General features: G+C 45.5%; 1 non-coding gene across 1 annotated transcript; it reads left to right on the top strand.

Annotated features, from left to right (window-relative positions):
• Positions 1–10,214: 10,214 nt before the first annotated feature.
• Positions 10,215–10,289, top strand: Trnat-ugu (transfer RNA threonine (anticodon UGU)). Its single transcript has one exon. It is a non-coding gene; the product is annotated as a tRNA-Thr (tRNA).
• The last annotated feature ends 3,333 nt before the right edge of the window (positions 10,290–13,622 follow it).

Here is a 13,622-nt window from a genome sequence, read left to right as displayed (position 1 = left end):
CAGTTGTCCATTTCACAGACTAAGATTAGTGTGAAGCTACACTCCTGGAAATGGAAAAAAGAACACATTGACACCGGTGTGTCAGACCCACCATACTTGCTCCGGACACTGCGAGAGGGCTGTACAAGCAATGATCACACGCACGGCACAGCGGACACACCAGGAACCGCGGTGTTGGCCGTCGAATGGCGCTAGCTGCGCAGCATTTGTGCACCGCCGCCGTCAGTGTCAGCCAGTTTGCCGTGGCATACGGAGCTCCATCGCAGTCTTTAACACTGGTAGTATGCCGCGACAGCGTGGACGTGAACCGTATGTGCAGTTGACGGACTTTGAGCGAGGGCGTATAGTGGGCATGCGGGAGGCCGGGTGGACGTACCGCCGAATTGCTCAACACGTGGGGCGTGAGATCTCCACAGTACATCGATGTTGTCGCCAGTGGTCGGCGGAAGGTGCACGTGCCCGTCGACCTGGGACCGGACCGCAGCGACGCACGGATGCACGCCAAGACCGTAGGATCCTACGCAGTGCCGTAGGGGACCGCACCGCCACTTCCCAGCAAATTAGGGACACTGTTGCTCCTGGGGTATCGGCGAGGACCATTCGCAACCGTCTCCATGAAGCTGGGCTACGGTCCCGCACACCGTTAGGCCGTCATCCGCTCACGCCCCAACATCGTGCAGCCCGCCTCCAGTGGTGTCGCGACAGGCGTGAATGGAGGGACGAATGGAGACGTGTCGTCTTCAGCGATGAGAGTCGCTTCTGCCTTGGTGCCAATGATGGTCGTATGCGTGTTTGGCGCCGTGCAGGTGAGCGCCACAATCAGGACTGCATACGACCGAGGCACACAGGGCCAACACCCGGCATCATGGTGTGGGGAGCGATCTCCTACACTGGCCGTACACCACTGGTGATCGTCGAGGGGACACTGAATAGTGCACGGTACATCCAAACCGTAATCGAACCCATCGTTCTACCATTCCTAGACCGGCAAGGGAATTTGCTGTTCCAACAGGACAATGCACGTCCGCATGTATCTCGTGCCACCCAACGTGCTCTAGAAGGTGTAAGTCAACTACCCTGGCCAGCAAGATCTCCGGATCTGTCCCCCATTGAGCATGTTTGGGACTGGATGAAGCGTCGTCTCACGCGGTCTGCACGTCCAGCACGAACGCTGGTCCAACTGAGGCGCCAGGTGGAAATGGCATGGCAAGCCGTTCCACAGGACTACATCCAGCATCTCTACGATCGTCTCCATGTGAGAATAGCAGCCTGCATTGCTGCGAAAGGTGGATATACACTGTACTAGTGCCGACATTGTGCATGCTCTGTTGCCTGTGTCTATGTGCCTGTGGTTCTGTCAGTGTGATCATGTGATGTATCTGACCCCAGGAATGTGTCAATAAAGTTTCCCCTTCCTGGGACAATGAATTCACGGTGTTCTTATTTCAATTTCCAGGAGTGTATATATAATACATCCAACCATTGAAACAACTTCTACAACGAGTTCTTCACAATGCTATTTTCGTACTTCGTGGAAAACTTTTAAAAATATAATATGCGTCTAGGATTCGAAACTGTGTTCGTCTGACCCGCAGTTATATGCACTATACGTTGCGCTACATAGCTCGTGCTATAGGTGGCACATCTGTTTAGTGTCTTATATAGTGGAAATCAGCACTAAGAATTGACAAAAATAATTTTATTGTGCTTTGCGTCGTAGTTCATTATTGATAGTCGACATTCTAGATATAAGATACGGACCCATTTCCAAAAGTTCTGCAATTCCTTGCTTTTGAGCAAGTTTAATGATGTTGCAGGGAGCGGGGAGAAGAACGTCCCTCCTTACACATATCGCCGCTCTAAATGGGTGTAGCATAAACGCATCAACTTTCTAATGTTACTTAAAAAGTGTAAATGCTTTTTTCGTCACTGAACGGCTAAACTAGTAACTTCCGCTGACACTCCAGTAACACATATATAGCTTCGTCTTTATTCCTAGTTGAGTGCTATAATCACTCAGAATAACAACGATCCGGAACATATATTTAACATAGGAAACGAGCGTATTGTCCCCCCCCCCCCCCTCACGCAACATAAGCAGTACGCCTTGGTTTTATGGAACTTCAGATAATTCACCGGATGTCAACAGATTAGTGTTCTAGACCTGAAAGTGATCATTCTCGTTCCATTAGCCATACTCACACCCAATGTGAAAGCGGTCCTACGAATGTATTTTAAGTTTCTCCACTAAGAAGCCCACTATTCGAGTGCCAGAAATACCTGAATGTAAGAGATATAACACAATAAATGGTGAGAGAAGAGCTAAAAGTTTCCGGTCATTCATTAATTCACCAACGAGTCTCTACAACACACTTTCACGGTTTTACATTACCTTGTCAGCTTTTGACACTAGGAACATCCACACTTACTAATCCAATCGCCTTCCCACGATCACTACATAGGACACAGACAATACCACACATACAAACTAAACACTTGTCAGCTATTATTTACAAGAACCGAATAGGTAAAAGCTCACTTAACAACTGCAAATTAGTACTCATTCTATAAACTGAAAATAACTACACTATATAAACACGAGCTCAATGAAGTTATTTTGTCTGCTCAATAGAAGAAAAGGACAGGAAATGCTGGGAAGCCCTCGTTCGTCTGTAAACTACAAAAGGGAACAGCCCCCGTGTTGGCGGAAAATACCTTTCCTGGAAGAACGCTACGGCTGCCGTACAGGATGACTAATAAGCAGTTTCCCCTCGAGCAGTGTAGAGAGTGTGGAGAAACTTACGTACTTTCTGTCCATATTTGTTTCTTGTGTTTAGTAGTATTAGTAAACCGTAAAAGTTCATTGTGAATGTTATTTAACTCGGTTTTCCGAAACTCCTTTACCAAAGAAGACGAAGTAAATATTCCTGAATTCCAATCAAGAACATCTGCCTAGATGAGAAACATAGAAGTAGATATCCTCGGTGAAGCAAAGCAGCTTGAATCACTTAATGAAGCCAAGGCCTCCGGTGCAGATTGTATGCCAGTCAGATTCCTCTCAAAGTATGCTGATAAAATAGCTCCATATTTAGCAGTTATATACAACCACTCGCTCACAGAAAAATCCACACCTAAACACTGGAAAGTTCACACCAAGTCACACCAATACCCAAAAATGGAAGTGGGAGTAATCCGCTGAATTACATGCCTATATCACTAACGTCGATTTGCAGTAGGGTTTTGGAACATATACTGTATTCGAGCATTATGAAGTACCTTGAAGAAAACGATTTATTGACACACAGCACGGATTCAGAAAATATCGTTGTTGTGAAACACAACTAGCACTTTATACTCATGAAGTAATGAGTTCTATCGACAGGGGATGTCAACTTGATTTCATATTTTTAGATTTCCGGAAGGGCCTTCGACACCGTTCCTCACAAGCGTTCTCTAACCAAACTGTGTGCCTTTAGAGTATCGCCTCAGTTGTGGAACTGGATACGTGATTTCCTGTCAGAAAGGTCACAGTTCGTAGTAATAGAAGGAAAGTCGTCGAGTAAAACAGAAGTAATATCCGGCGTTCCCCAAGGAAGTGTTATAAGCCCTCTATTGTTCCTGATCTACTGTGTATTAACGACATAGGAGACAATCAGAGTAGCCGTCTTAGATTGTTTGTAGGTGATGCTGTCATTTACCGTTTTGTAAAGTCATAAGATGATCAAAACGACTTGCAAAATGATTCATTGGCAGAACACTTAGAAGGTGCAACAGGTCTACTAAAGAGACTGCTTACACCACGCTTGTCCGCCCTAAAAAATGGTTCAAATTGCTCTGAGCACTATGCGACTTAACTTCTAAGGTCATCAGTCGCCTAGAACTTAGAACTAATTAAACCTAACTAACCTAAGGTCATCACACAAATCCATGCCCGAGGCAGGATTCGAACCTGCGACCGTAGCGGTCGCGCGGTTCCAGACTGTAGCGCCTTTAACCGCTTGGCCACCACGGCCGGCTGTCCGCCCTATTCTGGAGTATTGTTGTGCGGTGTGAGATTCGCATCAGGTGGTACTGACGGATGACGTCGAAAAAGTACAAAGAGGTGCAACTCGTTTTGTATAATTGCGAAATAGGGGAGATAGTGTCATGGACATGAGACGGGAATTGGAGTGGCAATCATTAAAACGAAGGCGTTTTTTGTTGCGACGAGATCTTCTCATGAAATTTCAGTCAGCAGTTTTCTCCTCCGATTGCGAAAACATTCTCTTGCCACCCACCTACATAGGCAGAAATGTTCACGGTAAAATAAGAGAAATCAGGGCTCACACAGAAAAATTTAAGTGCTCGTTTTTCCCGCGTGCTGTTCGGGAGTGGAACGATAGAGAGGCAGCTTGAAGGTGGTTCATTGAACCCTCTGCCAGGCACTTTATCGTGAATAGCAGAGTAATCACGTAGATGTAGATGAACCTTGAGCTGTCTTATTTTCCACAATGAGCTTCGCTACTAGTTCCGGTCAAATAACCACTAATAACGGTCGTACACAGTATCAGTAAAATGTATCTCTATTGCATGTAATGTTAAAATACTGTGCAAAACGAACTTTACCGGGGAGGTCTGCACAGTTTATCGCCAGTGATTCATAAGATGCAGTATGGATGGTCAGGATACTTTATGAAACATCGTGCAGACGCTTCTAGCAACGTGGAATGGATACAATGGGAAGCCACATTCACTTTCGATTTGCAGCCCTATGAAAGAGGGAAGTGCATGACGACATTTCGGCAACTACGTTCCCTCGTACTTCAACTCTTCAGCCCCGTCCGCTATGTCACACCTCAAGATCACAAAATTTATCCCTTAATGCGACTCTGCTGCACTTAGGCGTGGTACACACAGTTAATATATGTCCTTAATCAAAAAAGGCAGTAAAATAACCAATGACAGACGGAGTAATGAGGTCATGAAAAGCAGACTAGCAATGGGAAGATAGGCATTCCTGGCCAAGAGACCACTTTGAGGAAGAAATTTGTGGGAATGTACGTTTGGAGCACAGGATTGTATGTGAAACATGGACCTATGGAAGACCGGTGCAGAAGAGAATCGGAGCATTTGAGACGTGGTGCTACAGGCGAATGTTGAAAATCAGATGAACTGATAAGGTAAGGAATGGGCAGGTTCTGCGCAGAATCGGACAGGTTGATAGGACGTCTATTAAGATATCAGGGAATGACTTCCATGGTACTACAGGGAGCTGCAGGGGCAGAAACGGTAATGGACGACAGAGATTGGAAAACATCCTGCAAATAATTAAGGACGTCGTTGCAAGTGCTACTCTGAGAAGACGAATAGTTTCGCACAGGAAAGAAATTCGTGGCGGGCAGCATCAAACAACTCAAAGGACTGATGACTCCCCCCCCCCCCCCCCCACAAAAGAAACCCAATTCATCTAACAGTAAGCATTAATTTCATTCCATTACAACACTATTTTGAATAATATGAAATATTTGCATCGCCTGCAACGCGGGAACTATTAGTCCTAGAGAAAAATGAAAAAACAAACACAACGATCAAACGTATCCGGACACCTGGCTGTAAATTACTTATACGTTCATGGCGCCCTCCATCGGTAATGCAGGAACTGTGTTGGCCCACCCTTAGCCTTGGTGGCAGCTTCCACTCTGGCAAGCATACGTTCAATCAGGTGCTGGAAGGTTTTTAGGGGAATGGCAGACCATTCTTCACGGAGTGCTGCACTGAGGAGAGGTATCGATGTCGGTCGGTGACGCCTGGCACGAAGTCGGCCTCCCAAAACATCCCAAAGGTGTTCTGTAGGATTCAGGTCAGGACTCTGTGCAGGTCAGTCCATTCCAGGGATGTTATTGCCGTGTAACCACTCCGCCAAAGGAAAGATGTGATCGCCATCCCCTATTTGATCTTCAAGAGTGGGAAGCAAGAAGGTGCTTAAAATAACAATGTAGGCCTGTGCTCTGATAGTGCCACGCCAAACAACGAGGAGTGTTAGCTCCCTCCATTAAAATCGCGACCACACCATAACACCACTGCCTCCGAATTTTACTGTTGGCACCACACACGCTGGCAGATGACGTTCACCATACCCACACCCTGCCATCGGATAGCCACATCGTGTACCGTGATTCGTCACTCCACACAACGTTTTTCCACTGTTTAATTGTCCAATGTTTACTCTCCTTCCACCAAGCGAGGCTTCGTTTGACATTTACCGGCGTGAATCCTGGCTTATGAACAGCCGCTCGACCATGAAATCCAAGTTTTCTCACCTAACTGTCATAGTACTTGCAGTGGATCCTGATGAAGTCTGGAATTTCTGTGTGATGGTTCGGATAGACGTCTGTCTATTACACATTATGACGCTCTTCAACTGTCGGCTGTCTCTGTCAGTCAACGAAAGAGGTCGGCCTGTACGCTTTTGTGCTATACATATCCCTTCACGTTTCCACTTCACTATCACATCGGAAACAAAGGACCTATAAATGCTTAGGATTGCGGAAATCTCGCGTACAGACGTAGGAGTCAAGTGACACCCTACCTGACCACGTTCGAATTCCATGAGTTCCGCGGAGCGCCCCGTTCTGCTCTCTCACGATGTCTAATGACTGCTGAGGTAGCTGATATGGAGTACCTGACAGCTCAATGCACCTAATATAAAAATCGTATGTTTTTGGTGGTGTCCGGATACTTTTGATCACATAGGGTATTTTGTATGAAATTTAATGCAGTTTAATTTGGTACAGGGAAAACGTTTCGCTAGAAGCCGTAGTTTCCCAGTTATCAAGAAAAGTGCTGACTCCATTTGAACTGAGTGCGCAAGTGTGCAGCGAGATTTTCAGTTCTTTAGCCGAATTATGGGAGATGCCAGGCAGCATTACTCTGGCCGGCTCTAGCAGTATCGCTTGGCAGTGTCGCGTGTCGTGGCTTGCTAAGGTCAAACAAAGTCTTTGCCTTTCGAGAGCCAGTCAGAGACAATGTCGCTAAACTTCGAGTTGAGACGACCTGGTTGAACAGGAAAGCAGTCTTGAGTATGCTTTTGTGTAGTGTGGATGTTGTGGTCCTACCTTGTGAACTGACGGTGCAGGTCCACTCTCTCTCTCTCTCTCTCTCTCTCTCTCTCTCTGTGTGTCTCTCCCTCCCTCCCTCCGTCAACCAAAGACAGGAAGAATGATTTATTGCGTTATTTTTCTCCTTAGATTATATAAAGATATTATTGATAATGTGTGTGTGGTACTTGAAACCACCTGCAGTAAGCCATGTGAGAGTCATCTATGCTATGTAGGATCCCAGAGCATTAAAATATTTTCCTAGCAAAAGTTTCGTTTCTTCATTTTATTAACTGTTTTTTTGTCTGTACTTGCAACCACATAGTTGTATATGCTTATTCGCTTATTCCAGTTCATTGTGTCCTTATAACACCTATTCCCTTCTTTTCTTTTCTTTTTTTTTTTTTTTTTTTTGTTTCGCAGCGCAGAGAAAAGCATTTCCTTTACTTCGACACATATTATCCTGTAGACTTTTATAGCATTCACGACTGCCAGGTAAGTCGCCCAGTCACAAACTACCGATGTTTGCAGCTCGGAGCAGCGATATTATCAGGTCAACCTCTTCACCACAAATTTCATCTTTGTTTGTTTGGAATCGGTAGTTTTTGTTCTCTGAGTGCTTAATTTATTCTGAGAGGTGTATCGCGCTGGAGAAGGTATACAGCGCGAGGCGCGGGGCACGTGGCTGTTACGAGCTCCGCCGTTGTCGAGGTGGTAGTACGCGTAACCTGGGGAGTGGTGAGGCAGCGACTGCGAGAGGGACGAGGACAGGCCTGCTGCTCGTTGCCGGGGGCCGGATTGGTGCAGCGGCAGTTGTGTTCATACTGGAGGGATGGACCTGAAGGTATTGGAGTAGTCAGCTGCTGTACGGAGACGAACGAGCGAGCTATGCTCAGAGTCGAGGGTGAGTGCCTCCGTAAGCTGGTGCGCTGCGGTACTGTATGCCGGATTTCACCACGGTCTTTGCAAGGCTTGACCGCTGGGAGGGCACAACAGCCTCATGGAGCAGCTGGTGTGTCTCCCTGACTGGGGGTTCAGCGATTCCAGAGAGGCAGAGAAAGGGGCTTTCGCATGTCTACAAGACCGGTACCTGAGTGCTTTTGCAGCTGACAGTGTAAGTAGGCTGTTTATGTTTTCTTATTGGCAACGTTACGTAGCGCTCTGTATGAAAATCACTGGCTGTGCTGTGTGCAGTCTGTGGCTAGTTTGCATTGTTGTCTGCCATTGTAGTGTTGGGCAGCGGCAGCTGGATGTGAACAGCGCGTAGCGTTGCGCAGTTGGAGGCGAGCCGCCAGCAGTGGTGGATGTGGGGAGAGAGATGGCGGAGTTTCGAAGTTTGTTTACTGGATATCATATATTATGACTATTAAGGTAATTACATTGTTTGTTCTCTATTAAAATCTTTAATTTGCTAACTATCCCTATCGGTAGTTAGTGCCTTCCGTAGTTTGAATTTTTTTTTTTTAGCTGGCAGTAGTGGCGCTCGCTGTATTGCAGTAGTTCGAGTAACGGAGATTTTTGTGAGGTAAGTGATTTGTGAAGGGTATAGCTTAATGTTAGTCAGGGCCATTCTTTTGTAGGGAATTTTGAAAGTCAGATTGCGTTGCGCTAAAAATATTGTGTGTCAGTTTAAGCACAGTCTTGTGTAATTCTTGAAAGGGGTCGTTTCAACAGTTTCACACCGGTGGTTTCATGGTTGATACAGCGCACTGTGTGGTATACGAGCAGTGGATTCCGCAGGGTAGTGTGTAGTTGTCTAGTGAGACCGTCGTTTGTTAGTGATACGTTGGAGTGTGAACGTGTGCTCTGTGAGCGAGAACAGTGCTGCTTGTCAACTGAGTGCTATGAACGTTATTAACTGTATTAAAACTAATGAGTTTTGTTTAAGCTATACTATGAGCGTGCTGCTGATAACTGTTACAGATTCTGTGTGAATCATCAAATGGTTCAAATGGCTCTTAGCACTATGGGACTTAACATCTGAGGTCATCAGTCCCCTAGAACTTCGAACTACTTGAACCTAACTAACCTAAGGACAGCACACACATCCATGCACGAGGCAGGATTCGAACCTGCGACCGTAGCGGTCGCGCGGTTATAGACTGAATCGCCTAGAACCGCTCGACCACACTGTCCGGCTGTGAATCATCAATTGTTTGTATTATTGTGTAAGAATTTATTAAGATACAGGCTAAGGTAGCTTAGTATCATACAGAATATAGCTTGTTTTCCTACTTGTCACATGACAATAGAAATAGTAGCTCAAGGTGTAGTATGTTCCTAGTTTAATCTAAGAATTGATTTTACGTCTTAGATGTTGCCGTTGAAGATGTCTCAGAAATTATTACAGGTTATGGCTGACAACGATTCATTGTAGATTTTTAAAGTTGTAGCCTGGTTGTGTATCTTAGGGCAAAGATTCGTGTGCCATGCTTGGGTTATATTAGTGACTTTCTTTGCTATGGATACATTCTATTTCGCGGGAAACTGTCAGGTTGCCTGGCAACTTACAGACCTGCTCCCGCCGGGTAGCGGTGGTGCAGCTCAGCGCGCTGGTATAGAGGCAGGCAGGAATCGTATGGGGGATATATGAAGATGGTATCTGTTCTTTCGGACATGTCGAAAAGAACATATACCATCGGTGACCATGCAGCTCTCTTAGAATGAAATGATAATTAAATCAAGACCCTAAGCTGTCGACAGGCGTTTATATACGTCAACGGGGACAATTGAAAATGTGAGCCCCGACCGGGACTCGAAACCGGGATCTCCTGCTTAGATGGCAACTGTCCCCGTTGATGTATATCAACGCCTGTCAACAGCTTAGGGTCTTCATTTAAAGATCATTTCATTCTAAGAGAGCTGCATGGTCACCGATGGTATCTGTTCTCTCGGACATGTCCGAAAGAACAGATACCATCTTCATATAGTTAAGGCTAACCGGCCATTAATGTTCTTCTGTGCTGGATACACACGCATTGCCCGAACTCTTACGGGACTCGGTAAGATTGTCTTCCGCGAATGATGAGTGTAACGGGCAGGGGCACTATGAATGTAGTGTGTGGACATTAAGTTGGGAATGTAGGTCTCATGGGGAGCGTGCAAGGGATAAATCCCTGCAGTCGCACTATCATCTGTGCCCTCGGTGGCTCAGATGGATAGAGCGTCTGCCATGTAAGCAGGAGATCCCAGGTTCGAGTCCCGGTCGGGGCACACATTTTCAACCGTCCCCGTTGTTAGATATAAACGCCTGTCTACAGCTTAGGATCTTGATTTAATTATCGTTTCGTAAGGGGGAAGTTGTGGTCCGTGCTGAGTGGAGTGTGATATCTGACAAATGGAGGCGATGCTTGGTGTCCATGACTATGGCGAACGTGCTGATTTTAGACCACAGCTGAACATAGACGAACTGTAGCAGCTGCGACCAATGACAGTACATCTCGGTGTGGCAGTTACAATTTGAAATATGCTGGGCACTACTGTTGGAAGGGCGGCGCATTAGCTAACTGTCATTGCCTGCAATTAACGGTAGTAGCTTTCTTGGTGAACTTCAAATATTTTTACGGATTGTTACTCAACCTGGTGACCTAGGTCCTAGTTATTCAATGTTCTAGTCGTGGTTAATCGGAAATTGGTTAAAACTTACTTGCTTTGGTGTGTGTTTCACCTGTTCACTTTGGTCAAGCAACCTGCCCTCTTTTGAGTGAACTTTTTCATCGATTCATTAAGTCATTTGTATCCAACTGTTACGTTTTATTTGATGTACGAATTATCTAATTACAACATAACTCAGTTATGTCCTGTAAAAGAAAGTTGAACTAAATGCGGCCTCAGATTGGCAGCAAACAACAACAGTGGCATGTGGCTGTTGAAGGCAGGTACCGTGCATGCACTGCATTCTAACACTGGCTTACCTTACAGGTTAAAACGTGATTGTCTTTTCTGTCAATTAATTGTTGTATCTATTGCTGTTTACATTAAGAATATCTGTTCTATTTTCTGTGATGTGTGTGTCTGTTCTCATTCCTTGTTTATCGAGTTTTCGTCAAGTTGTGAATGGGTTCAGTGAGTAATAATCATTTTATTTAATAATGGGTTTGTGCTGATGATAGTGGCCACTACTGATTCAAATTAAGGTGTCTTTACTGAAATGTCTTTAGTTTATCTGCATTTGCTAAACCAGCATTAGGCTCGTTTCTATCTTCCAGCCATGAAGGATGAGTTTTATTTCCTTCTTCTACTACTTTGTAAGATTGCTGTAGATACTGACACGTGTGACAGTTCCTTCTGGCGCCGTAGTAGTCGTTTGTGTATTCTCTGAGGCGAAGGTTAATGGCCTCTTTTGGTAACTGCCCACCTGAGATTTGTGTCTCGTATATTCTTGTTAAACGTCGAGTAATATCGTGGTACTGATAGGATTCATACCAGTATATGCTATTTGTTCTGTTTAAACAACTTAACGTTTTTAATGTCAAAATATATTTCAAGGGATTAATTTTAGTGTTTTGTGTGGTCAGTTATTTTATGACTAATTCCACCATTGTCATACCTTTCGTTATGCCATTAACTGTACGCAAAAATTAATATCATTCACTTCAAAATGTTATGTGATCAGTGAATAAGGTGCCTGTTAGTTTAATGGGTCCCTGGCTGTTGTTGAAATCAGTTCTCTAAACTTATTCCTACGTTAAAATTGCCTTTGGGTTGACAGTTGTAACAAATTCTGAATTGAAAAGTTATATATGGTTTGTAGGATCTATGCTATTAAAGCTAGTGTTTGATAAAATTGTATTGTCATGTTGGTGTAATCTTCCATAGAATTTTGGTATTAATGCCTTGTGTAGAGCTGCCTTTTGCGTAAATAAAACTTGTTAAACTTAATCAAGATTGCAATTGCCTAGCACGCTTTCACGCTACCCACTCGCGCTCTATCTCTCCTGTTGGATGTAAGTATTTTATTTAATAAAGTAATTTTGTTGTTTTGATTGTGTTCATAAATGTGCAAATGTGTGTGAATTCCTAAGCGACCAAACTGCTTAGGTCATCGGTCCCTAGACTTACACACTACTTAAACTAACTTATGCTAAGAACAACAGACACACCCATGCCCGAGGGAGGACTCGAACCTCCGGCGGGAGGGGCCGCGCAGTCCGTGACAGAACGCCTCAAACCGTGCGGTCACTCCGCTTGGCTTTGATTGTGTGGAGCCCTGTTCGTGGACCTTTACGGATTACAAAACGATTTTGTTTTGTTGAAAATGTATTTCTATTCTCTTGATATTAAATAAAGTAATTGACCCCCACTTCTGCAAAACCCCAACCCGAAGCCCAATACTCCTACATCCTACGCTACAGTTTCATAGTGTACAAATGGCAAATACATTTTCTTGCACATGTTTCTCTACAAGGTGAAACTCATTACACAGCCATGCATTAATGTAGCAACATTACTCGCCAAGGCCTCTTGATATGATGTTAAATGTAATCAACTCGTTGCCTTAGGAAAGCACTAACGTTCCCCTAGAATTTTGAAGTCACTGAGCTAGCATGACAGAGCGGATGCGGTTATATTTGTGGAAAGGGGGAAAATAAGTTACTGTCCGTTGCACTCAACATACACTCCTGGAAATTGAAATAAGAACACCGTGAATTCATTGTCCCAGGAAGGGGACTCTTTATTGACACATTCCTGGGGTCAGATACATCACATGATCACACTGACAGAACCACAGGCACATAGACACAGGCAACAGAGCATGCACAATGTCGGCACTAGTACAGTGTATATCCACCTTTCGCAGCAATGCAGGCTGCTATTCTCCCATGGAGACGATCGTAGAGATGCTGGATGTAGTCCTGTGGAACGGCTTGCCATGCCATTTCCACCTGGCGCCTCAGTTGGACCAGCGTTCGTGCTGGACGTGCAGACCGCGTGAGACGACGCTTCATCCAGTCCCAAACATGCTCAATGGGGGACAGATCCGGAGATCTTGCTGGCCAGGGTAGTTGACTTACACCTTCTAGAGCACGTTGGGTGGCACGGGATACATGCGGACGTGCATTGTCCTGTTGGAACAGGAAGTTCCCTTGCCGCTCTAGGAATGGTAGAACGATGGGTTCGATGACGGTTTGGATGTACCGTGCACTATTCAGTGTACCCTCGACGATCACCAGTGGTGTACGGCCAGTGTAGGAGATCGCTCCCCACACCATGATGCCGGGTGTTGGCCCTGTGTGCCTCGGTCGTATGCAGTCCTGATTGTGGCGCTCACCTGCACGGCGCCAAACACGCATACGACCATCATTGGCACCAAGGCAGAAGCGACTCTCATCGCTGAAGACGACACGTCTCCATTCGTCCCTCCATTCATTCACGCCTGTCGCGACACCACTGGAGGCGGGCTGCATGATGTTGGGGCGTGAGCGGAAGACGGCCTAACGGTGTGCGGTACCGTAGCCCAGCTTCATGGAGACGGTTGCGAATGGTCCTCGCCGATACCCCAGGAGCAACAGTGTCCCTAATTTGCTGGGAAGTGGCGGTGCGGTC

This window comes from Schistocerca cancellata, chromosome 2 (assembly GCF_023864275.1).
Source record: "Schistocerca cancellata isolate TAMUIC-IGC-003103 chromosome 2, iqSchCanc2.1, whole genome shotgun sequence".
NCBI classification, from domain to species: Eukaryota; Metazoa; Arthropoda; class Insecta; order Orthoptera; family Acrididae; genus Schistocerca; species Schistocerca cancellata.
Note: the sequence above shows the minus strand (reverse complement) of the source record. Positions and strands in the feature narration are given on the sequence as shown.